The sequence below is a fragment of the Caloenas nicobarica genome, chromosome 16 (assembly GCF_036013445.1).
Source record: "Caloenas nicobarica isolate bCalNic1 chromosome 16, bCalNic1.hap1, whole genome shotgun sequence".
In the NCBI taxonomy this organism is placed as follows: domain Eukaryota; kingdom Metazoa; phylum Chordata; class Aves; order Columbiformes; family Columbidae; genus Caloenas; species Caloenas nicobarica.
In genome coordinates this window covers 12,184,557-12,212,076 of record NC_088260.1, presented here as the reverse complement: position 1 = coordinate 12,212,076, position 27,520 = coordinate 12,184,557, and positions in this window count along the sequence as shown.

Genomic DNA, 27,520 nt, shown 5'->3' with positions numbered 1-27,520 from the left:
GCAGAACGGAGGAGAGAACAGGGAGAGCCAGGGAGTGAGAGGGATACACAAAATAAATGAGAAATATGATTAACTTACTTCCTTGGCTGGGTCTACAGCTGGTTCTGGGTATTTAATAAACAGGTTGACACTCCAGGTTCCCCTCATTAGGTGATCACTAAGGTCTGGGCTGTCATAAATCAAAGAGCCAGGTTATCAAGGCCTGTGATCTTTAACTGTACAGGGGCGCCCAACTGTCTGCCATAACGAGGGCTAAAAAGTGCAAGCTGTAAAGAATTAGCTGGCTGCGGCACTTTAATACACGCGCAGAGGCACGGACGTGGTGCCGTCTGTGGAGTGATTGCCCAGGTACGTCCATACATAGATGGGTTCCTGTCTGTGGGCTGACGGCAGCTTCTGTCTTGAGTATGAACATGTGAGGTGGTGTAAGAAGTTAAATGCAATGAAGTGCAAATCTGACCAACGTAGACAGTTTCTGGCTGTTTGTGGGGAGAATGTTAAGGAATCTTCTCAGCTTACGTGTTCGTGAAAGGGAGAGGGATTGTGTAATTCCCGGGCAACCAGAGGAGCCAATTCTCTTTATTTGTTTCAGGAACCAAGGAATAAACACAGCACGGCTCAGTCTGCTTCTGTCCGTGTCATTCAAGTACTGGGCTGGGCACTGCAGAACCTATAAATATGTTGTGCAATTTAAGAGGAATTATTGCTCTGTAAAGCATACTGCTGTACTGGGACAGCTCGATCTGCCCTGTCCTTTGTGAAGGAAGATGGGGCCTGCACAGCTCATTTTTACATTGCAGGTAAGGCAGAAACTTGATGAAACCTGGGCTGCCTGAAGCCTACAGCCTGAGGTTTCATAACCAATCTGGCACATGGATAAGTTCTGTGAACCCTTGAGGAAGACAGAGCATCAAACCACACAAGTTTTTGCAGCAAATAACACAAAGTCTGAGTAAGAGCCAAGTGGAGTTATGGGGAAAAAAAAGTGTGGTCGATCTCAGGCCCAGTGTGTGAGAATGTGAGATAATATTTAGATGCTGGGAATGTTCTCCAGTTCTTGGTTTTCCACAGTTTTGAATAGCTATTGTCACCCACAAAACCAGGAAAGACTTGGGAGGAGTTTCTCGGCTGATTCTGCAGGATGAGATGCTTGCTGACACAAACACCAGTGGTGAGAAAGAATTTAACTTGGTACAGCTCTTGTAACTGCAGTATGTGCTAGAATTGAAATGAGAAATTGAGGGAAAAGGAAATAAGAGGAAATGCCAAAGGAGACGTGTATTCCTGTACCTTAACCGATGTGTGAAAAGTGCTGGGTTCCTCAAGCCGGGTTGTTACTAACTTTTGAAACAGCAGCAGTGGCAACTATGGACGGAGCACAAGTTGAGGATTGTCAAGCCTTGTGTTTTACTCCTGTCAGTTAATGGGACAGGTCAAATTGCCATGTGCATCTGGAGGAAGTCTGAGGCACAGCTCCATGTCAGAAGGTGGGAATCTGCTCAGCTCCAGAAGGAGGCAGCGCCTGCTGAGGTCAGCAGTGCCCAGCGCGGGTGGCTGTGGCTCTGCTGGTGGCATCTCCCACAGCCATCATCCATGGAGTGAGATAGATGCTCTCAGTGCATTTTAGGCTACTCTTGTGGACCGGGACACTTTCAGTGGGGTTGCATGTGAGGAACCACTTAGGTGGGCCAGGGAAGAAGCTCTGATATATGCTTATTTCCAAAATGCTGTTCTAAAGTGGGCCTCGGCTACTGCTTCCTCCCTTGGACAAGAAGGATGATTCTCTGTGGAAGAAAGACCATGGGAAATGAGCTGTCACAGAGATGCCTGCTGTTTTCAGGGACTGAAAGCCCCTAAAGCCTCATCCCAGCAAACATGGATTCGCTGAAGCAGCTGTACACCTTGTCACATCTTGTGTGAAAGCCCACATCTACCTGTCTACTAGATATTCAGCTGATAGGATAAGTGATGTCCCTAGAGATAAACCACAGCTGAAATTCCTCGAGGGGCTCCGAGAGAGCAGTTCCAGCTCTGCTGCAGCCACTCCAGGGCATTCCATGACTATTTATAATGGTGTATGTGGGTTTACTGCTTTACAGATTGTAATGCAACTCAGTGCCATGGGGCAGAAAAATGCAACACTGAGCATGACACACAGCCCATCGGACATCAAACCGTGTGGTTCGTGTCAAGCTGTGAGGTGGAAGTGTCTGGTTCACAACAGATATTTCAGGGTGTTTTCCTGGCTCTTTCTCCTCCCATTTTCCTCAGCTACATTACATACTAGCCACATATTCTATCTTTAAACACAGAAGCATCTCTATTGTGAAAAATCAACTAAAGCTGTGCTTATAAAGAACAAGAATCACGAAAGAATCTATTAATTTAAATACATGCATTTTTTAAACCCTCTCCCCCTGATTTCTGTCAGTAATATACAGATTTTGGAGGAGGTCAGAGACAGATCTTCAAATGTTTGCATGACAAATGTTTTCAGCGAGTCAAGTTTACATTTTGGCAACAGAATGAAGTGACTGAATTTTCAGAAGAGCTCAGCACCTAACCTGCAGTCAGTGCAGTCTGTTCTGTTGAAAACTAGCTGTGTGCTTCTTGATGACCATATAGGACTTACCCATCTTGCTAGAGGATCATGTTAGAATTTTTTAAGTGCTTAATTGGTGTAGGATTATGCAGAGAAATCGTACAAATGGCAGATAGATAACTTAATACCTTCTCGAGAAAGCTGATAAGAGTAGGATGCCTAAATGCCCTCTTTGCCTCCAGAAATTTTTCTGTAGGCCCTGTATCATTTGAGTGATTTTGAAAATCCCATAATAAATTCCTAAGTCTTTGCTCAGCTTTCTTTGCACTTGGACGTAACTCTCATTGACTGTTGTGGTAGCTTTTCTTGAATAGTGTCAATTTTCTAAGCCGCTTTTCCAATAAAAAAATTTCCAAAAGTGCCTTGAAATCAAAAATCTGTCTGAAAAACATTTATGTTACACCCAATATAGGCATATGATGAATTTGGTCCAATATATTTCACATTCTTGTATATACAGTCTATATTATTAATCACTGGATTGTGTGTCAAGGCTTTAGGTTCTTGAATTTCAACCTAAGGGTATGAGTTACCAACCCAACCAAAGCAAGTGAAAATCTTCTAAGTTATTGCAGGAAATTGCCATCACTACCAATTTGTAGGGAGTTTCCTGTGTTCTTGTTAACCAGTTCCTTTCTGTACCATATATTAAGGCAAAACACAAAATATGTTTGTGCAGCATTTGCTGTCCCATCAAAATCATGGCTGTCAAAGTGTGGCTAGTGTGGTGCATGTCAATGTTACATACCCTCGGAGAAAAGATTTCCTATCTTTAAATATTAGGAAATAACTACTTTGCTCAATATGTTTAGTTTGTCATATTTTAATACCTAGGGAAATAGGAAGATAGTTTGGATTGGAGTGTAAGTGCATGTTGAAGGAATCACAAGGGCTTTTTCTGGACTTTTTGTGTTTTCTACTTAGTAAACCGCTGAAACTTCCTGGGAAGACTACATCTCAAAAAAGAAAAAAGATTTTTCTAGGCTGCTGCTAACTCAGTAAGGTGCTGCTGCAACTGTTTTAAGGTCAATTTGTTTTCCGTGATTTTACATGCAGTAACATTCTTTTTTTTTTTTTTTCTGATAAAGGCGTTTGTTGCGGAGAGCAATCCTGCACAGAGGGTTTCTCACTATCCTACTGACCTAGTGGAAGAAAGATGATCTGAGACAGCAGACATCCCTCTCTGAGTAGGTAGGAGCACTCCTTTGAGGAGGAGACTAAATGACAATGTTCAGCCAAGACTGACTGAACCTCTGCAAAGACACGAGCTCTCTATGGGCCCAGTCAGCCTGCTTGCTGCTGGAATTCTACAGTTCCAAAGCAAGATCGCCCCCATTTAGTTCAGCTGAACTCAGTCTGTAAATCACAGTTTAAAAGCTGGTGAGTTCTTACTAAAATGCATGCAGCAGTGGGGTAAAAAAATCTGCTGACATTGTCCGTTACTCTGCCGATATATCACTTCTATGTAGGCCCAGATAAGTTGAATGCAATAGCTACCTGTATCACTCAAAAAAAAACCCAAAAAAGTCAATATTTGGCATGGCAGGACTGTTCTTTTAATGAGAAAAAAAAAACCCAAACACCCCAACTAACTAATCTACTTGCATGTCGAGTACTGTAAGAGAAAAAAAAAATGCCTTCTGATGTCCTGGATGGAGTCCCAGACTTGGTCAGTTGTTTATTAGATAGGTGTAGGGGTTTGTTTCATATACTGCACTTTTCTACTTGCAAAATATCAAATTGCTTTGTTGGAATCAGTTTGTGCTGGTGTACAATGTAGCATCCACTTAAGGGAGAAGAATAGGTGGGTTTACCTCAGGACTAGCTTAGGAACACACGAGCTATTTCACAGGAAGGACTGGGATATTTGGAATATGTGCTTGGGCTGAGCTGAAAGGCAGGCTGGGCTACAGATGAAGGAGTTCTGTAACTCCAAATAGAGGGGAACTAAAAAAGTATTGGGAGAAAATGATTTGTAGGGCTACAGAAGACATGGTTTCTGATTTGAAGTACGATTTGGTACTGGCAGAGCTCTGATTACCCCACTTCTGCCCCTCGTAGGCATGACTGCTTTTATTTTTCATCTTTTTCTTTCTAACTTTATTGGTGTCCCACTCCCTCATGATTCTAAAAAGCACTGGATTTAGGTGAATGGCTTTGTAATGGCAGGAGCTGGATGTTTTGGGGCACAATTTAATCCGTTGTTTCTGTAAGGTGCTAATGAGCTGTTCCCAAACCCTCTGGTGCCACTGCAGAGTCACTTCTTGGCAACTTTTCCGCTGAAAGACGAAGCTCAGGGTTTCTCGTGTGATATAATTAACACCAGGCTAAGTGCTACTTAAGCACCTGGTATTGTTTATGTGTTTCTGAGTTATGCAGACTTCAATGTTAATTTTCTCGTGAGTAAGCAGATATCAACACATTAGCCGAACATACCTCGCTGCAAGAAGACCCCTAAATCTGCCTTCTTGTTCTGCCTGACGGAGTCAAGGTCTGAACACACAAAGTTTTCATTTCAGCTGTAGCTGTTACTATTATTTCAGTTTTTTTAATTATATAGAGATTGCTGAACACTAGCTAATTAATGAAGATTTGAGGCTAAGTATAAGCACTGAGGAATGTGGCATGTTCTCCATTATTTGGCATTTTCTGCACCAGATTGGATTAAGCTTTCTAGTAGAGTTCTTCTTTCTATAGATGTTTTTAGATGTGGATCAGAAATATTTTTTCAAAATTTCTACATTCTGTCTTATGCTGACTTCATTTATTTTTTAATGAAACTCACTTGAGTAGTTCAACTGCTTTTAAAGGTGTTCTTTGTGGGACTAAGTCCTTGCTGGAGAAGCTGTGTGACAAAGTGCTGTGGCTCACGATGCAAGATGGTTGTTTTATAACCCACCAAGGTGTGGGTCCTGCTAGTTCTGCATGTGAGGGCTCTGTGAAGGGCTAAGTATGCGAACAACATCAGGGAGGAACGAAGTAAAAAAGAGAAATCAAGGGCTAGGATACTGGCCTTATTTAATAACTTTAAAGTATTTTGAACACCTTCTGGTGGTTCACCCAGAGGCTTTTCCAAGGTCAGTATTTGTTCAAGTTGTATTTGTAGAGAAAGTCAGAGAGCAAGCAAGAAAGAAACAGAAAGCAAACCAGAAACCTCTTTCAACATATTTAACTTGTTACAAGTTTCTTGATGCCCCTACTGAAAGGGAAATAGGGAAAACCGTGGAAACCCAAGCGGTTTTGGCTGCTGTTAAGTTAGGAGCACCCTAGTGAATTATTTTCCCCTTCTCCAGTCAGAACTGAGGCCTGAACTGCAGATCAAAGAAGAGCAGCACTTTGGTTAATCTGGCATAAAAATCTACTTTACCCTAAAGAGACAAGAAGCAAAAGAAATTGAGACCTGGGCTCCATGGTAACTGTGAGCTAGATTGTTCAAATAGTTGGTAACTGTAACATAGTTTAAAAAGAAAAAAAAAAGCATTTGGAAAGATATATTGCTACCATGTTGGAAAGGACATTGCACCCCAAACAGCCGGGGTTGTTTCCTGCTGTTACAGGAGTGTTTATAACAGTGCATGGAGCTTCTGTCCTGTTTTCCTCAATCTATTGCAAAGAATAAAAGGTGGCCAGTGATATAACTTCAGGTCTGCTTCAGAAAACGTGTGCTGAAGATGCAAGCAATGCTTTTCTTCTTTCAATGTGTTCTGCATCACATGCTAACTTTATAACCATCGAACCAGGGAAATTTGACATGGCAGGTCACCATTTGTTGTGGGTTTGACCACATACCAGACAGTGCTTACTTATGACATGGAGATATAATGCTGTGTTTAGAGAAAATGCTGCACTGTGACCTTGTACGGTGCTGTTGGGTCCTGCGCTGTCAGACGCAAAACTTGCTAGAATCTCTGATGGAGGACTTGAAAGCTGATTCAGTATTCCTGATTCTCTGTTCCTGGTGAATCTCACGAATCTACAGCTTGCTAATCAGATCAGAATCTGGAATGCCTGCCTGCTGCTGAGTTATCTGGGCTTAGCAGTGTTTGGTTCAGGCCAGTCCAAGTGGGGAACTCGCTGGCTGTGGCAACCGGGAGTCTGGGTCTGTGGTGAGAGTGCAACCATGGGGGGTAGCACTCGGGATGCTCTTTGTTGTTCTTGCGTCGTTAGCCACAAAGGCTTTTTTACCTGTACATAGTAGTCTGATGCAGTAACACCAGTCACTCGGACCTCACTCATGTTTTATCACAAGCTGCTCATTTAACCACAAGCCTAAGTCCTGAGATAGCGAGCTGGTCCTTTTCAGAGCTGGACAAACATTTTCAGGTGAGCAGGAATCTCCATAACGAATTCATGGCCAGTAGTTTGAGTGTTGTCTTGCTCATGTCTGTGAAAGCATTTCAGGCTGGCCCTGAGACAAATCTGTCCGAAGTCATCCTTTGACGGAAATTCCCTTTCCTACCTATGTAACGGGATCATTCTATTGCTTAAGTATCTGTTTTATTAGGAAATCAGTGACGCTTAGGGTTAATAGCAAACCCAAATATTTTTGCTGTCAGCAAAGCTGGTTCAATTTTGTTCTACCTGCAAGGGACCAGAGAAAAAAAAATAGCGTCAGTCTTTTTCACAACCATCACTTACCTATTACAAAGGAACAATCATGTTCTGTTCTCTCTGTCAGATTAAAAATAAATACAATTCCATCCATCTTTTTCCTTCAGTGATGTTTTTGAAACTTCTTATAATTCGTGATGGCCTTTTGTCTGTCTATAGCTGTCTTGCAGTGAGGCGACCAAAACTGGATGTCTTGGCTTAATTTGAGGCGTGCTCAGCACCTGCAGGGAAAAATACATTCCATTTCTCACTTGTCAGTGCATTCTGTGGTGAGATGTCTTCTTCCTCCCTTCTCTTCTTTTGGTGACATCAACTTGTTGATGAAAATTCAGTTTGCTTTGTGCTGTAGGTTGAAGACCCTTCTCTGAATATTGCTGCTACTCGTTCGTATCTGTTTGAATTTGTTTATCATAGATAGAACATTTTATACTTGCCTGTTTTGGTCCATCTTGATGCAATCAATTTTTTTTTTCTTTATTTCACAATTTATCAAGATTTTTGACTCGTAATCATACCTTGCAAAATGGTTGCTGCGTATCTCTGAGGACAATCTGTGCTAATGGCTTATGAAACTGGAGCTGATGTGGTCCCCTGTAGAACCATATGCAAAGTGTCCTGTCAGTTTGACAGCAAATTGCTGGTAATTTAAGAGGATTTTCTAGATAGCTGTACACCCGAATTGTGGTGATTTTAATCTACATTTGATTTCCCTTATATGCTTTGAAAACATTAGGTGGGCAAGGATTAAAAGCATTGCTTTTTTTACTTTAATTTTGAAAGTAAATCACCTCTAATGCTTCCCCCTGTAATCATTGGGACTGTTAACCCATTGGATGGAACATAATGAATGGAACATAATTTGCTCCTGACCATTCTGTATTGACAGTTTTTCATCATCCTAGTATATCCCAGTTACTTTTAAACTGATTGTTTAGTTTTTTTCTCTTCTTTCTAGATAGTGCAGTTAGGCAATTTGTAGTTTACTGAGTTATGCTTTTAAAGGTGGGTCCTGGTTTTTTGCCTTTTGTTTCTCCAGAACCTTCCTTGTCCTCCACAGTTATATCGAGATTAATACTAGTTTTTGGCAGATTAACTGTTTCAGCTACTTTTGAACTCTTTAGGGCAGAGTTCATCAGCCCTACATCCCTTGGTTGTGTTCAGTTTAGCTCAGGGTGACCAGAATGAGGTTTCTGTGGGATTGAGACCCTGTTTGGAATTCCCTCCGCAGTCCCATTTTACAGAAAGCCTGTTGCCATCCCCAGCCCCTGTTGTGTGTGCAGGAGGTGATCCAAGCCCTGTGCAAGCACAGAGTCTGTGTCACAGCTTGGGTAATGTATGGTGTTTCCTTTTCTGTCTGGGGAAAGAGGGTTTAGCACACAGACCCCTAGTTGGGCTACACTGACATAAGTCTTATTAAACCTGCTTCCACTTTGTTTTGGGCTGTGTCTCCTTCCTTCATAGGAAAAATTACCTTGAGTCACTGTTAATCTTTTGATGAATTTGGAAGTAAAGAAGATATTGATGACTTTCTTAATTTTTTCCTTACTGCTTTTTATGTTTAGTGTATATAATTTGTTTTGCAGTTCTGTCCCTGATGTTTTTCTCTTCCTCATATGCTCTTTTTTTGATATTAACCATTAGTTGTGTGTTACTATTTCCTTATCAGTGTTTAATTTTTGGAGTCAATTAAGATTGGAGACATTCCATTTCCCTTCTGTCAATTTGCTACTGTACCCTTGGTGTAGTCTGTTCCAGAGAAGTTCCAGCTTTACATCGCTTCCCATGAGATCCAGTGTCTCCCAATTCCCCCAGCCCGATGGCATCTCCTGTTTTGTAGTCTGGTGTCTTTTTCATTATCTAATCTTTTCTTGGAGAGCAAAACATCAGACATGATGATTCTCTTTCATTCAAGTCATCTTCTGCTTGCAGTTTTCAGCCAGTTCGTTCCTGTTAGGTAGGAAGATATTTGAGACAGCTGATGACATTGTTCAACTTCTCTGCCTTCTGAAAAAAGAACCACAACATTGTTTCTAACACACTCAAAGAAGAGGATAAGCAGTCTGGAGCTGGCAGTGTTGCTTTTTCAATGGTTAACTAGCTAATTTTCTATGACCGCTATGGAAGACTTCTGTGCGAAAGTTCCTAACTGTACTGAATGCCTTTTTCCTCCTTCCAACAAAACATGATATTTCAAATTCCCAGTTAAATTAAAGCTCCATCCTATTTGATGGTGGGAACTACATCTACAAAAAAAATAATGAACTGCAAACTGCTGTTCTGATTTGTCCATGTTTGTGATCCCTTGTCATTTGCTGTTAGTGAACAAACTTGCTGTGCATGGACTTTGATTCACATAAAACCGCAGGGAATGTTGTGTTTGATCTGAACATCTTAGTCACAGGAGAGCAAGGGGATTTGGTATGTGAACAAAACTATTCACTCTTCTCTTGTGTAAAGGGCTTTGGACATCCACTCGGGGAGCAGAAACAACAGCATATTACTTATGTGCCCAATTACACACTGTGTATAAATAAATAGCTGAACCGAACAGTTCACAAATATTCTATAGTCTGAAAACAGCCAGTTAAAATCTCCAGCAAAAGACAGCATGCATTCAGAGAAATCGGGCTGCTTTAGTGCTTCATGAAAACAAAAAAGGGCTAAATTTGCAGCTCTCCCTAAGGAATTATCTGTGAGCACTATCTGCAAATAATAATTTAATCAGCTTATTTGGCTGCCCATGGTCACAAAGCTGTAATTGATTAAAAATGATCCTTTTTGTAACAAAATAAGACTGCAGAATAGAAATGAGATTCTAAGGTGATTCTAATGTGCCCTGCTCTGGCAATATGATAAGGAGTAATTCCATGAAAAACCAAAGAATCTCACAGCAAAAGGTTTGAGAAACTGTTACAGAGAAGCCTTTTTTCCAGACTTTAGGGTGTTTTAGACTGAATTTGGACTCTTTTTTCTTTTTTAACAGTGTATTTGTGTTTCCTAGGGAGCTGAATGGCAGAGAGGGACTCCTTTCAGTGGCCACATGGCCCGCTTCCAATTCGGAGAGATAAAGTCAACCTGCTCGGCCCCACCACCAGGAAATCTGCTGCTGCCCCTTTAAGCGGACTGGAAGGAGTATGGAATTACGGCTAACTTGGTTTGGAGCCTTTGTGTAAGGCTTTCAGGAAGAGATAAACCATTAATCATGCACAATTACTCTGACCTTGCATGAACTAAAGCCTCTCTGAACACATAAGATTACTGTCTCGGGGGACCTTGAGATACTGACACGATCAGCTCAGTGCTGGGGCATTGGAAACGGCTATACAAAATGGCTGAGAGCTTGGCCTTTGTTTCCTTGGCTTCAGCTTGAGTCTTGCTTTTCACCCGGGATAGGTATTTATCTTTCTAACGTGCTTACAGTGTAAACTGAGGGAAAGTCATTTCCCTTGAGCCGGGATTTGAGTCCATAGAACGCGAGTGGGACGTGATGGCAGTGCTTAAGATTTGGGTTTTGATCAGAAGGTTTTCTTAAACTTCCACACTGATATCTACGATGTCCCTGCGGGGGACCCTCTTTTTCTCTGGGGTTAGAACACCCCGTGGCCCAAGTCTTACGGTCAGTGGCACCTGTTTTAATTAGAGTTTAGGTAGCGATTTTCAGAGTCAGTTTACAGTTCTCTCTGTTAGTCTTGTTTAGCATTTCTCTCACCTCTTAAACTGCTTAAACAAACGTGTCTCACACATCAGCTATGATATACCTTATCGCTTCTTTCACCAACCTCCTGGCACTAGCAGCAATATGTAAAATAATAATAATAATAACAAATAAGCAATTCAGTAATTATCGATTTCAACTTGTCATTTTTCAGAATTAGGCTGAGCTAAAAATGCACAGCAACAGTTGCAGAAGCTCAACTAACTCAGTAAAATGCAGTAATTTGTTTACATTTGATCCTTCATTGTGTGTTTCATCTCTACAGCTTCATTCACTTATAGAATTTATACCGCTATAAATATTTTACTTACACATGCGATCTTTTTACATTGTTATTTACTGAAGAGCAACATCTATTTTGAACATAATTTTATGTTGATATAAGTGTCTTTTCTCCCTTTGCACAAAGGAGTAATTACATGTGTATATTTGGATCTGCAGTAGGAAGTTTGTACTGCTTTAACTTACAGTTAGTAAGTTATGACGGTTACATGAGCAGTAGGAGATTTGTGTGTGGAGAAGCCCTGCAGAGCACTTGTCTTGCTGACCTTAGTTTACATCTTCAGAAAATTAAACACCTTTCGGAAAGAAATGGTCTTCATCTTTGAAAAACTGCAAATGGTTTTCTTTTGGGGACTAGATTTTACACTATCAGTGAGTATTTGGCTTCAGTTGCAGAAAATCTGACTTGAAGACTACAAACTTCCTTGTTAGGTGCTTTTATTCGTCTGTATTTTTCAGACCCTCAGTCAGCTGCCAGCAAAGCCATCTCCATTACAGGGAAGGTTGGCACGAAAATGAATTCTGCTTTTTTACCCTTTATTTTTCTGCAAAAAGATTTGTGTTTGTAACCAAACCTTTCCCTGTGTATATAGTAATTTAAGGTTCCAGTGATAAAATGTTTTGCCTACTGAAGTAGAAAATTTCTAATTTTCCAGAGATGTGGTTTTAAGAAAATGGAGATGGCTCATCGAGCGTTGAAGGACTGGCCGATGGGATCCGTACTGAAATACGTGTTCAATTCTGACCAGCGCCTCTGCGTTGCATCTTTGTAAGAGGATGGGTAAGTCCAAAAGAAATAAATATGCTCTTCACATCTCACACACTTGTCCCTAAAAAGTTATTTAGAAGGTAGGCATAGTGAAAATGCCACAAGTACAGTGGTAAGGAATTTTTTTAACAGGGAAGATAAATGACAGGAACGTCAAACCTGTTGCTTCAGGACATCAGTTGCTCTTTTAACTTCTAAAGGTAAATAAGGAGAAACTCTTTTAATAAGGAAGATTTCTCTAGTTGGTTTGCAAGCTTCCTGCACAGTGTTCCTGAGCCACGTTCATTGTCACTTTTAATAAGAGACCGCTGGGTTTGGTAACAGTTGATTTGATGTTTTGTATCAGAAAAGCACTGAAAGGCTCCCTGGGGATGAGGGAGCTGTCCAGGACTGGCTGCAGAACACACACCGTGCCTGCTCTTCTCCCTGGGTAGTCTTTTAAGGTCTTTTTCCTCTCTTTTTTACATTTTCTACTGTTGTGTTCCATAGGTTCTGCCAATGGCTAATAGGCTGTTGATTCTAAGAAATATTCTACAGAAAGTAAACTCATTGAAAACAAAACCAAACACCCCACAGGCTTACTAAAACAGAATGGATGGAGTAGTTAGTGGAAATGCAGTGAAGACCATAGAAATTAACAGAAGAAGGGGAGGGTCTGAAAGGAAAAATACCATTTAGGTGCCATCAGCCAAAATATAACAGTCTATAGGGCAGGCTGATTTTGTCAGTATCACTAAAGCAAGATGTTTTGGAACATTCAACTTGCTTGTATTCAGGACAAAAAGATATCGGAAATGTAAAAGCAAGATGTTAGCTGACTGGGTTAAGCCACTGTAGGAATAAATTGTCATCGGATGTGATTGATTGATCATCACATGCAGTGTGCAAACTGGGACTGCGTGTCTGTCTTCAATTGTTCTGCATTTCAGCCATGAGACGTTGCTCTTGGTAATGTTGAGTTTATGTAGCGGGGAAGGATAATTCTTTTCACTGCAGGAGGTTTGGATAGTCCATGTTTTGTGGGATTTCAGGCCACATGACAGTATTGGTTCTTTCCGATGTTAAATATGTGAGTCAATGAAATTATGTGTGGCTGAAGTGTGGTGCTAAGGCACAGACTGGCTCTGCTTGTGGGGCTGCGGCGCCACAGCTGCTCTTGGTCAAAAGGCTGTGGAAGGGTAAGGATTAGGTGTGAGTGGGGAAGAGGCAGAAGCTTTGTGGTAGGAGGGGATGAGGGCAGCCTGTGAATGTTCTGTAAGGGACAAAATCAAAGGTAGGTTCTCATCTTATGTAGACCAGCTTCAGTCAAGAGTGAATCAGCATCAAAATAAAGCTTGAAGTGAGCAGTGATTGTGCCCACGTTTTTCTGCACTTGTTTTCACTCCTATTGCAGCTCATTGTAACCGAAGATGTGGAAAGATCCAATGTAAGAGGTTTTAAAATGGAACAGTTTACTGTTTGAAGGGAAAAGGACAACCCACTGCTTCCTGGTTGCAGTGCAGATGTTTATTTTGTGTCTACGCTGCGGCACTGTCAGGACAGCTAATATAGTCCTTGAGACATCTGTTAATGAGCTGGCTTCGATAATGTTGCCTGCACTGCCAGACCATAATATACTCCATGTGGACCTACAGGCTGAAATTCTCAAAAAAGTATTATAGGCTCTGCTTCTCCCTCTTGCTGTACTGCTAGGAGTGAATACTGGGGCTTACTGCCATAAAACTAGCCCAGCATGTGTATTCAAGCCATTCAGGCTTTGGGCAGAAAGTCTGGATGTTTTCTTTAATTTTAGCTTTGATTTTACAAAACCTGATCAAACAGAGTCTGCAAGTCCTGAGCCTGTCCTGGTTTTGCCATTCTCTATTTGAAATCTGAAAGCCTTTGTTTATGTGGGTCAGAGATAAAAATTAGGAGAGAGACATTCAGACATTATAGATCTGCATGGATTCTCTGCTGCTGACAGCCCAGGTAACTCAGTTAAACCAGTGGAATAGTTGGCCAAGGGACTGTTCCATACTAATAGGAAAGAGAGAACTCTTAGGGGTTAAGGGCAAGAGCATCATTTTTATAATTAGGACAGATCTGAAGTGGAGCAAAATGTTCTTGCAGCTGAATCAGCTGCCCTCTAACCAGCCTGGAGTCTGGAGCTGGGGCCTGATGGACACTTGTACAGAATGCAATTTAATCTGTAATGGCTGAGGAGGACTCCTCAAAGTCTGCGGCAAATGGCAATTATTGTCCCTTTTTGTCACATCCCCCCCAACCAAAACAAAAAAAAAAAAAAAGAGGAAAATTAATGAAAATAACAACAGGGAAGGATCCTAACTAGCATGCCCTACCTCCCCCTTTCTGTTTAAAAATCGTCTGCAATGTAGTGACTGAAATGAGCTGCCCAGTATAATAAAATCTCTCGAGCACCAATGTGAAACAAGAATTCCTCCCACACGCACATGCATACGCACCCCTTTTTGCTAATGAGCAAGGAGACGCCAGCTCGGGGGCTGCAGCCAGTGTTAAATTAGCAGAGAAGGCCATCCAAAGTGGGCTGACTCCAGCGTAGACTGCCTTAAGTGTCTGTTTATTAAATCACACCACCGCTTAGAGTCTGCCCTGCTGCCACCACAGAGCTGTCTGCGCACAGACAAATCCTGGGCAGTCCCGGGGGAACTTGGTCCAACTGGATCCTGGTGGTAATAAAGGCGGGGGGAGGAGGGAGCCATCCGCCACCAGCCCTTGTTCCACTCCATCGTGTGTTATTCTTCAGGAGCAGAAAAGGCTTTATCTAAGGTCACCGTTCGCATTTGTAACAACAAATAACCTGGATATCTTGGCAGCGTAAAGTCATCTTCCTTTCTCCATTTTACAAAATGTAAGCCGTGGCAGTCATTTTCTTGCTAAACTGGCTGGTATAAGCCTTGGGAGCAGTAGCTTTGCTGTACCAGTTCTTACTGGGAAGTTTGGCCTTCAGTTTCAACTCTCCTTGGGTTACAGTGTGAGCAGATTGTTAATACATAATGATTTTGTAAGAGAATTCATTGATGTCAATCTATCTAAGGCTTTGGAAATAGAAAATCTGCTGTTCAGACCTTAAGCCATTGTATTAAAGCAGGGGAAATTCAAAATGCTTCTGTGTATTTGTACAGTGTGAGGTGCAACGAGGGTTTGATTCTGGATGGGATTTCTACATGTGCCTGCAGAACAGCACTGTTGCTTACTCTGCAGATAAGACAGACAGGAGAGAGATACCCAAGCTGTAAATCTTGTCCTGTTGGTGAGGAGACATCACTTTTTTTTCTGCTAGTTCTGGGAGAAATTGTTTACTGAGAACCCAGATATATTCCCTTCTTTCTCAAAGACTAGCTCTTAAATACAACTGGAAGCATAGCTGCTGGTTTATGATTCCTGTTGCTTTTATTACCAAGTGGACTGTCTTGCTCCTCACTCTACACTTCTAAGATAAGTCATCTTTTCTGCAAAAATCACTGGAGAGGAATCTTGGGGAGCAGTGGATAACGCTCTCATCCCATAAGGAAGCCTAACATAAAGTTTTGGAAAAGCCTCTGAAACGGGCAAGGTTTGTTCTCATGAATTGCAAGGGTTTGCTGAACAGCTCTTAAATCTGCCATCCTTCCAGTTAGCACAGATTTTTAATACAATTTTCAAGCTTCAAACAAGTTCCATCCATGTGTTGTCAGGTCAGGAAATTGAACGTACCACATATAGCTCTGCTTTTGTTTATTTTAACAAAGTGGTGGATACTTCCATACACGTATCCCCTGCTCAGTCTGCTGGCTTATGCCTTCATGAGGGATTCTTGCTGCACATGGGCTTCCAGAGACTCCCTTGCAGCCCAGATGCCCATCTTCTGTGATAGCAGGTTAGGAGTCACGGTCAAACATCCTTTTTTGAGGTGGCCTGTTGACATTGTAGAAGAGCGGCAGTTGTTGAGCTAATTTGTATGAGGAAGAAGCTATGCAAAGTTTAATATGAAGTGGCTGGTTTAGCTGTCAGAAAGGGAGAGGTGGGCTGTTTTCCATTTCCCTTTAAAATGTCAAACACTAATAGTCTCTTCCGATCATCCCAAGATTGCCAAATAATTGACTCCCGCCTACAGCAAAAACCTCCCTGCTCAACAAAGCAGGAAGCTGATGACAGCGATTGCCTGAATGTGTCCAAATTAGTCAACCCCTTGCAACCTCAGCAGGGTCAACAGTGGCAGCCCCGAGGTCGTGGGGCAACAGGAGCTGGAGGCTGTGGATTGCCCTGCTTCCTCTGCCTTCCCGTGCCTCCAGGACATAGCGAGGGGTTCGCAGCTGGAGCAGCCGGCACCTGAACTGCCCTGTGTCCAACAGAGTGGTGTTTATTCAGAAGATCTGCTGTGCGTTAGCCAGGACAGGGGTTAGGGCAGGAGGAAGTGCCTGTCTCTGTGAGTGGCAGCGCAGCAGTTGTGTTCGGTGTGGGGCTGACCGAGTGTCATGCACCTCCTGGCATCTTTGCTCTTTATGTCCTCCGGGCTTTGCTGCATGGAACCGACATATTTACAACAAGCCGATGACTGTCTCATTGCTGGATAAATTTTTTTGTGCCTTCATTTGCTCTTCCATAGCTGTGCAAGTGGCTGCAGAAATATTTGAGTAGAGGAATGTCGCCCTGGTATATAGCTCAGTAAAACTTATCAGCATGTTTAGGAATACATGTACAGGCCAGGATCTCAGAGAGGAGCCAGAGAAGGATGCCCTCCGAGCCATTCCTTAGTTGGGTGCCTCATCAACACAGCCAGTTAGGCGTGCTGGGTTGTTTGATTTTATAAAGCGGTGGAAGTAAAGCAGCAAAGAATCTCAGGCCCCGTTCCCCTCCCTCATCTTTGAAAGGATGGCAGGTGTGCCTGCAACTTCTTGAAGGCAACTCAAGCATCTCAGGGTTGTGGCATTTTCATAAAGATTATTTTAGGACTCAGAGGAAGAAAGAGAGAAGCATTGTCTCAGAGCTCCCAAGCAATACCACTGTTGTTACACGTAGGATGAGAAAGTTTTGAGACCAAGCTCTTTGTCTGTAAGCCTGTGTTCTTATCTGTGTTTCCGAAGCGGAGGAGCCAGGAGCCGGCCCCCACCAGCTCTCCGAGCCGCTGCTGCGGGTCAGGACCTCTGCCCACGGAGGGAGCAGAGCCCGTGGGCCTCCCACGTCTCCTTGCAGAAAGCCGGGCTGGCTGCTCTGTCACGCTCTGACAAAGGTCACTTGTACATCCCGTCCTCTGAAAGGTCACAGTGTGACCCCAGGTGCAGGAGAGGAAGTCTTTCTTCTTCTTTTTTTTCTTTTTTTTTTTTGAATTCATTACTACCTTTGGAAAAAAATATACCTTACCTTTGCTCTTGTACTGCCTCCTCCATCTCAACCCACCTCGGCACCTTCTCTTCCTAAATGCTATAGTATAAATTTTCGTCTTTTAGGCTTAACTGGCTGGTAACTGGATTTTCTCCTCTTTCTCCACTTCGTTCTGTCTGCATAGCTGTAGCTGACCTATTGATAGTCCTTTATATTGATAAGCAAACACTTCCAAGCTTACTGAGCACAGTTCTTCACCTCAGTTTTTGTCAGATGCATGAGCACATAGGCACAGGTAGCTTTTCCGCTGCGGGCTGGGAGGAGGGAAAGTAAGAATCCTCCTCTGAACTTGTTCTGGTGTATTGTGGTGAGTGGATACACCTGCTGAAGGGAAAACTACTTTCTCTTGCTCCTTTCTGTCAGCGTTTACACATGTCAATGAGAGACGGGGATGAGACATAAAAGCCAAATCCTCAGGTGTCGCACACTGTGCTGCACAGCTGATTCCCAAACTAGGCTTTGCTGAACCAGCTAGAGGACAAAAATAATTTGTTTTTCTTAACTTAAAGAAGGCTCAATGGTTAACGAGACGTTTATGTTCAAACCCTATATGGCTTCCATTCAGGATTAGTGTCTATAAATGCTGGATCATCCTTCCAGAGTTATTTGATGTTCTTCCTTTTCATAGAATTTGCAGCAGCAGTAGAGTTCTTTTCTGCATTTCAGATACTGATGGAAGGGGAAAATACAGGATGTTTCTCTGTGTCTGCTCATTTTAAGATTTTTTTCTTCTTGAGGGTTGGACTGTGTGACCAAAGATAAAAGTGCTGGACATGGTTCTCTTAGTGCGGTACTGCAGTGACTCGTTACAGATGCTGGGTTTAGTCCTTCAAACCACAAAAGTGGGAGATGAAGTTTTAGAGATACAGTTGAGTTTGTGAGGACAATAACTTGATACAAGCTATTTTATTTGCAGTATTCGTTCTTCACAAGGAATTTCCTTAAGATGTTTAAGCAGAGGTGGAAAGAGATAGAGAAACATGGAGGAGTCACTTTTCCGAGAACTGATGGTAACTTCTGTGTACAAAACAGCCTTCTGCTGGCTCGTCTTTGAAAAATAGTCAAGATTCCACTTCTGTAATGAAATGTAATAAGGTACATCTATCTTAGAGATATGTAGGAGCTCTTATTACTCACATAATCTGAGGCACATCTCACAATATGTTTTTTAAGATAGCGTTCCTTTAGTAGGGGTATATGCTGTTAGCCCAGAGTCATTAAGTAGCTAAAGACCAACTTACTTTTAATTGTGTGTGTACCCTAACAAATCCACACCTGATTCTTGAAATCTTGGTAGAATTCTTGTATATCGACCAGGCCACAGAAAAGGCAAATCTGTGGAGAAGCAGTAACTTGTATAAGGTCAAAACTAGGTCATGGTTGAGCTAGGAATACCAGTGACCTGGGATACCTGTTGAGCAAAAAAAGGAAGAAATAACCATGATGAAGAAATACCCAAAGAGGGTTTTCTAGGTTCCCAGTCAGAAGGGAGACTGTGCCACTAATTGGGTCTTAAAAGGTCTTTTCTATTCTGTTTAAATTCTTATAATATGCCCCTCACCCAGATATGAGAGTGTCTGTCTAAGGATGTCTCTCTTTTCATTCTTTTCAGCTGTGTTTATTTTCCTCTCTCCCCTTACCCATTCTTTGCAAGTTCATGAAGAGCATTCAGACCCCATGAGGGGGTCTCTACAGATCCCCTAAGAAGATTAAGCTCTCTGAATATTTCATGCCCCTGATTGACAGCTCTTGAGGACCTCTTGTAAGCCTGGCGCCCGTATTCTTGTTTAAAAAAAAAAAAAGAGAGGGAGAGAGACAAGAAAAATCACATCCACAGAAAAAAAATTGATCCTATGGGCCCGACCTCTGCTGACGGAAGGCACTAGACGGAGGCAGTTCCTCCCGGCCGTCTCCCCCTCCTTCTCCCTCCCCACCAGTCTCTACTGTGAAATAAAAGGAAGGTAATGGGATTTTAAGAGGCAAGGAGTAGTCAGGCGGGGCCGTGGCTGCTGCCCTCTCCCCCTCCTCTGAGCCGCAGCGCTCAGGCTCATGGCCCCTCAAGAGCTTTTGTAAAGCTCCGTCCCTGACTCTCATTCTGGGCCGCGTTCTTCCCTTTCTAACAAGCTGACCTGGCTCAGCCCGTGGCCCCTCATTAGAGGCTGAACCGAAGAGCGGGCCTTGTGCTCTCCTGCAGTTGTTTCACCCCATTAAGGGTTGCCCCCTGGTTGACAGCGGGAAAGGGAGCCGACGACCTGTAAATTCTCATCAGGCTGCTTTGGATTCTCCTTTCCCCCTTAATCATCCCGTAATAGGCAGCTGAGAAGTTTCTCCTTTATTTAGAAAGGCAGGGCCGAAGAGATCTCCTCGCATGCTGGGTTTAGGAGACATTCGTTGATGGAAAGAAGACGACAAGGATGAGGGGGGAGAAAGACAGAAACAAACAGCTCCCGGCCCTTCTTAGCACTGGAGCGCAGTGAGATTTCCTGCTGCACTTGCTATAGGTACTAGTGTTAAAGACAGCAGGGTCCTGTTTGCTTCCTACCTGCTGCTACAGGAGTAAGTGCATTGCACAGAGTCTGTTCTCGTAGCCAGGCGGCATTTAGCCTGGGAACTGTTAAAAGTTTACCTGAGAAATTGTAAATCTTACTAGGAATAGTAACTGTAACTATAGAAACACTTACAACAAAAGGCTTCGATCCTTCCACTTGCAGACAATCACTTGGGGTTCTCAGGATCACGCCTCTCCTAGCTAACCAATTTCTGGGGCTTGCTTGAGATACGGGTGTAAGTTTCTTGTGTGGTTTATCCAAATGTGGGTTTTGTTTTCAGACCAAAGCAGCAATTTATGGGATTACGCTGCTAGGGCACGTTTCAGTTCTGCTAACAGGTGTGTGGGGAGGGGGAGCTCATTCCTTCCCAGAGTGAACGCACTGGAAACCGGTCACGGTTTCGTCTGCCTGTGTTTCTTGAATGTAAGTGAAGGTGAAAACTTAAAGCTTTGTTTTGAACTGTTGCTGAGGTGGAACAGGCTGGGTAGGGAAGCGGTGAGGGCGAGGGAGCCTTGTCCATGCTGGACATAACCCCCCACCAGTGCCAGGTGAGACAGAACATCCTTCCAGGGCTTCAGCACATCTCATGTCCGCACCTCACAGGTCGAGTACTTCTTCCCTTCTTTGGACTTCACGGTCGTTGTGGTTATTGGTCTCTTACTCCGGATCTAAAGTTTATTTTTCAAGATGTTGTTTATAAGATGTTTTAGAACCCAGAGCACATAGAGGGAAGGATGCGTACGCTGCTCCAAAGCAGTTATCTGTTGTCTTTTACTGTGAAGGAAACCATTAATCTGTGAGAACACTGCCTTTGCTTGAGATCCCCATTTCACTTATCTCTCCATGGGCTTGTTCAAGTTCGGAACTACCCAAAGAGAGAGAGTATTAGGCACCTCACATCAGTCACAGATTTAAGCAGACATGACTTGCTTAAATATCTTATGGAATTTTAACTGGGCATTTCAGGCAGAGAGCAGCCGAGTTTAGGCCAGAGCAAGTCAACTCCCACTTGTGCATTACTCCTTACAGTGCAAGGGTGGGCGGTGAGCAGTCTGTGAAGTCCTGGGGTCCCCACGGCGTGGCCTTCACTGATCAGGAAAAGGTAGTTGCTACAGGTGGAGGTTTATTCAGTATTTCTGTGTGAGGTATGGCCGGACACTCCATTAGGACTTGGGACCATTTGAGTAGTAGACTGTTCAGGTTATGTGTAGGATGTTATATGTAAAAGGCATAGGCAATTTCAGAAAGCATCGGTCAAGCCAGTAAGTTATCCAGTAAGATCACCTTTTAAAAGTCAATTGTTATTTTTAACAACCGATTGATGTCTTACTTACTCGCAATCATGATCTTGGTGAAATGCCAGTGCTATTCCTCAATAGCGCTCATCTTGCCAGTGTTCTCTGGATGCTTGTGCAGCTTACATCGCAGCTCGCCCTCGACTGCAGTTCATTATTTTGGTTTGAGGGTAAGAGAAGAGCATCTGGGTGTTTATAACCATTGTGGAAAAGATTTGTGTACAAATAGAGTCAAGCATTAGCTTTTGATTAGTCTCACACCACTGGTGGTAAGCTTTATAAAGGCTAGGTTGTTACAGCACAATATTGTGACCCTCAGTCTGGTCCTTATCTCGTTTGTTCCTCCTGGTGCTGCCAGATGGAGCTCAGGGTTCCAGCCTGTGACCTGCGTGTCGGTCCCTGTGCCTGGAGTGCTGTGTAGGCAGCAGACTGTTCAAGAACACCGCCAGTGGGTTGGGAGGAGTTTAATCCTCTCCTGCCGAAATGAAACTATGGGACATGGCCTAGATTTTCATCGCTGTAGCCACTGATTCGAATTGGGAAAAGCTCAACAGGCTTCCTTATAACCCTACCAGGTTCAGGAAGAATTAATCCTAGGTCTGGGAATGTTTTTCTAAGTTTTGAAACAGGATTAATCATATCCACAGTTTTCTTATAGTGGATATAGTCTCTATAGACAAATTCAGTGAAACCCTTTTTTAATCCAGTTCTGTTCTTTGGCTTGAATCAATTGTATAAGGAATTTCTGTCTGATTTCTTAAGACCCTCTACTCAGCTGCTTTGTTGGGCTGAGCAGAACAGCTGAGAAGGACAGAGCCTGTAGACAAAGCTACCCTGAAGTCATTCCTGGCTTTTTACATAGTTTGCCCAGTTTCTCCCACAGACACACAGAAGGAGCTGTTCAAAAGTAACCGCATGCCTTCCATCCTCTCATCACTCCTTTTTCAATTTCAGTTAAGCAACAACTAAAGCAGGGAAGACTGAAGGTCACTTTTCTTGATGGCAGCTGGGGGTCAACCTGCTGGCCTACTTGCAGATTTTTGCTTCTCATGAACCACACTAGTTCGTCATCATGAAATGAGATGTTTCTGTTGGAATGAACCTGCTGATGTTTGGGACTGATGGGGTATTTTCACTGCCCAGCTTTTAAGTACCTACCTTCAGTGATAAGATTAGGAGACTAATCACATATGTTGTGCTCCTCTGAATGCTCTGTAGAAACCTGCCTGCTTCCTTCTTCTGTCTGCACAGGGGCTGCAGGGACAAGTCCTTTCCCTAACTTAGATAACTGGGGTATATAAAGGCAGCCAGTAAAACTATCCCTCAGTGCTACAAGCTCCTTTGCTTAGGGACATAAAGAGCCTTGTGCACTGCTGTGTTGCAATGGTCAGGAAAGTAATAGTTTGTTGTTTTGTTGGGTTTTTTCTGGGAGCAATTTTTGTCTCTTATTTTATATTAAGCATGGTAGAGTATACAGCTTGTTGATACTACCATGTTTTTCTGGTCTAGTCACACATAGGAAAATATTTACAAAGACATCCCTCATCTTGTATTTTTAGACACCTAATAGAAGACAAACATATTGCTCCTCAAAACAGTCCTCATCTCTCTACTGAATTGTAGAATAACTCGGATTGGAAGGGACTTTCGGAGTTCATGTGATCCAAGCCCTGCTCCAAGCCAGGGGAGTAGCAGTTCAGGACCCTCCTGTCCATTCTTTATCCCATACAACAAAGAACTGGCTTTTCCCGTTACGATTTTCAAGAGTCAGAACTGGGGCGGTCCTGCCAGCCCTCCCTGCTGGAGACGCCTTTCTGGGTAACTGTGGCACAAGGACTCTGTCCGGCCTGTGTCACAGAGCTGGGCTGGGTTTGCTGTGGGTGTTGCAAAATGGTAAATTCATTTCACCCACCCAGGTGGAAAACTCTGCATGGCTATGGTGCTCTATGTGTTAAAAAGTGGTTATCACAGTAATAATAGGATGAGAAAACAAAGGAGGTTTATTAGGAATAAAAGAATGGTAATGGAAAATTTAAGTTCCCTGTTGAAATTACTGTCCATGTTCAAAACCAGAGTGGAATTTAAACTTGTTTTTTAGGGTTCTGAAATTTCTGGATACTCTTTTCCACTTGAATTTGTGGTTAAGAGTAGAACCAGAAAGACCAAGATACTTCACGGTTTCTTTTAGCATTTGGAACTGTGAGCAGAAGTAAAGTTGTACGAGAAGTCGCACAGACGATAATAATTTCCTCAAAGGCTTGGGGCCTAGTTTTGCAGAGTTAGGAGATTTGCTTCAGTTTCCAATTAGACGACAGTTGGGCGCTTATGTGGGTGACACCGGGTTTGCAAAGAGCCAGGGTGAGGGGGGCCCTTTGAAGGCAGGACTGGGGTCTTGAAGACTTTCCACTCCTCAGATCGCACTTTTTGCTCCACGGAGTCCAAGTCAGGGGGGACAACCATTGCCTTTGCCTTCCCGTGTAAGAGAAAAGAGAGTTTCACTGATTGTGATCATAGGTGTTGAGAAAGTCCCTTCATCCTTGAGGGGGTGAAGGTATCACCAAAGAGAAACACTGATGTTTTCATCCAAAAGCGAGCTTTTCTACAAGAAAAAGGATCACATTTATGTTTGCAGATGCTGCATTTTGCCTTGAACAAGCTGGCTAAAATTTGGAGTTGAAATAGAGTGAGATTCTTTTTAAACCAGCTTTGCCAATAGTGAGGGCTGTAAATATAATATGACACTGTCAGCTGTAGATGTTTGAAAGCATGTGGGGAGGAAGGAGTTAAGGATTGTGCTCCATGAGCCATCCACAGCAGGGAATGACCCAGTTTAAAAGGGTTAACAGTATTTGGTTTTTCAGAACTATTTGTTATATCAAGTTAGTGCAGCAGAGGTCACACAGGTCACTGTGCCTCCCCCTTCCCTTTCCATTCCCGGCCCCTGCTCCGGTCCTTGTTCCTTCTCTAATCTGATGACCTCAGACACAGCTCTTTCCTTACGATGTTCTTGACAGCATCTTCAGACAATATGCAGCTCGACGCCAGTTGTCTTTCCCTTTTTCTCCTGTCCCTCAGGAGAAAACCTTGGATGCTAAAAAGCACTTTGTGCAGTGGGGAAAAGCCTCAGCAATTTGTTCTGTGGTCTTCGGACAAGAGTAGCTCAGAAAACAGTTTTCCTTGTACATGCACTCCTAGCATGACTGTCTTTCCTTCCTGGTGTGTATTTCTTTCTTTCTGGTTTGCGTTTGTTGGGTTGGGGTTTTTTCATTTGTTTTCCATGTGTGTTTAAAAGTCTTCTGTAAATCCCAATTTATCTGCTGTACCTTCTGGTTTCTTTTGTCATGGTGTTGCTGTGTATGTATTCCAGAAGTTCTCAGCAAACACTTTTTTGAGAATATAAAAATACCTTTCCTTCTGATCTTTTTCTTCCAATGGAAGCTTCTCATAGATTTTTGCCAGTGTATTTTTCTGACCTACTTTCAAAGCTACTGAAGGTCCACGGAAAGTGGACTCCTGAAGCTGAAGGAAAACTTCAGGCGCTTGGTGTCTTTTGCAAATCAGGCAAGAATCAGGTGATAACTGTCATGCTCACGTATTTTTTAGTCTTACCAGTGTCACGATATTAACCTTCTGTCATATCATCAACAAGGAATAGAATACAAACCACCCTACCTGATACGAAATCAGGAGAGGTCTTATTTTCCTGGTTCCGCAGTTGCTTGTGTTTTACAGCGTTTCTTGTTCTTCTGCACCTGTGCCTCTTTTGACATCCAGCCAGCTGGTTTTTTTTAAGAATGTCCATTGCTTCTCATTTTATTCCGTTGCTCATTATTCGGCCAGAGCTAGGGGAGTTACACACGCTGTTGGGGGGTAAAATTAGTAAGAGTGTAATGGACCGTTTTTCTTCCTTTCTATTGCTTGCCCTTTTTCTGAGGGGTGTGCTTTGCTTTTTTAGAGAGAGGGGATTGTGTGGTCCTGGATGTCTTCATCTCCTGAGGGAAATGAATGACCACCAAAAACCTACTGCTGGTGATGTTAAATGTATTTCTTGCAGCCTTCCCAGGTCTGGGTACCTGCCAGACCTCCGTGTTTTTAACAGAGTTAAGTGAGAAAAAATGCCTGTGCATATTTGCTTGAATTCAAAAGCAAATTGCAACTCGAGCATGCTTGTGTGGCTTGGATTTGCTTCCTGGTCGTGTTCAAATGCATAAGTGCTACTAGTGTGAATATTAGTTACAAAGCAAAGCTGAAGGCTGTGTCTTCTGTGAGAACTTTTTTATGCTCGAAGAAAATCCAAGTTTTTAGTTCAATCACCAAAAATTGATATATCTGGAGAGTCGAGCTTTATATTTAACTTTTTGCGTACCTGGCAAGAGTTTAGTAATACGTTTCATTGTCAGTTTTATCAATTCACAACTTTCTTCTCTTGATAAGTTGATAAGTTACAAACCGTTTCCCAGTAGCATGGCCAGCTGACACTGTGTGGCAATCAGAATGGGTGTTTTGAGTTGCATGCTTAAATCAGCAAAAATGGCGATGTTTTGCATACAGTGTGTGTGGTAAGCTGTTTATTCAACTCTAGTGTCGAGCATGAGGCTTGGATGCAGACAGTTATTGTACGAGTGCCTGACAGCAGATGTGATAACTGAAATACTCGGTGGTTCTCCCAAAAGATGGTGAGGGTGTCATACACACAGTGTGAGAGGACTCAGTTCAGATACCGTGTGCAGGCAATTACAAGTTCTCCTTTCAGCTTTGACATTAACTCCACCTTTAAACAAGTTAGGTAGCATTCCTGCCTCAGTTTCCCTATTAGTGAATTGGGGATTGTACTGTGTACTCATCTGCTTCACAGAGATATTGTCTCTGCTTTTTATTTTATAGCAATTTGTGAATGTTTGGTGAGCACAACAAGAAGGGTTTGAAGTCAAAATTTTTGGCTAATGGACTTCTTCAGCTGAGCAACGGTTGAACATGTTGAAAGACAACGTGTTTAAATTTCACCTTCTTTAACCTTAGGTGGAACATTCCATATGTTTCACATGACCCAGGATAATATAGGTATTGAATCCAGTATCTGTATGTGTCAGATCTTTGTTGTGGATTCTCTGGGAGGATTTCAAATCTTTGCTGCAGGGCCTGCCCAGATATTTCAGGATTCTATAGAGTCATGGCATTGCCATGTCATATATTATGTAGTTCTCTTTGCATCTCACTGTCGGCCTCAGGACTGCAGGTTTTGAGAAGTACAAATGTGGTGGAGAAAGGGAATATCTGGAGGAATTAAACCCTTTCAAGTTTTGGGGTTTTTTTTGTATTTTTGTTGAGTTCTTACAAAAAAAGGCAAGACACTTCTGTCATTGCAGCATTCTTTTTACCTGCCAAGTCATCTAGGTCGAAGGACAGTATTGTAACAGGGAAATTTCAAATAACAAAGATGTATATGGTTTCTGCAGCAGGGAGGAAAGGGAAAGCATGAGAATGGGAATGGAAATTGGCAGGAAGAGCTCTGAAAGGCCGAGAGTTTCCAGCTCCGAAGACAGCGAGAGAGGAAATCAGTGAGTGCACAAGGATTCCCTCTCTCCCCACCCTCTGTCCTTCCTCCACACCCCACCCGGGGAGATGGGAGAAGAAACTTGGCAAGCCATCTTGTCGCCAATCAATCTGTGGTGTAACAATTAGCACTTAAGCAGCACTCACGCTAAACACAGGCTCAGAAAACACTTAAAAAGGAAAAGAAAAAAAAAAGGAAGAAAAAAAAAAACCCAACACAACAACAACAGGGGAAAGCTGGAACAGATCAATGCCATGCAGAACAGGAGGCATCTAATACCCCATTATTGACGAGGACGATAGTGCTTTAAGTGTGTGCTCTCCATGCTGAGCAATTAGCCAGCAGGACCACTGCAGGGAAGGCAACTCCACCGCAAGAACGCCCGCTCCCCCGGCTGCCCACCGCTTCCCCAAGAGGTGTTTGATGACAGCTTCATTTGTTAGCGTGATCCCAATAGCTGGCGGCGCCGGCATCCTTTCCATTACGGCCGAGAGTGCGAGGGGAGGCCGGACAGGACGGCTTCTCCCCCCGCTCCCCCGGCCCACGGTAACGGAATACAGTAGACACGGAGTCTGTCTGTGCACTGGCTAAATTGATTGTAATGGGTTTCTTAACGTGGTGAAAGAGCCGACTGTTTTCTCGCCTCTAAGAAAGGCTGGAGGAAGGAGGAAGTGACTCCAGCGGCTGTGACACAGTGGATGAAAGTAAACTTTTGTTTAGTAAAGAGCAGCCGACTGCAGACTGTCTCTGGCCTTTCAGCT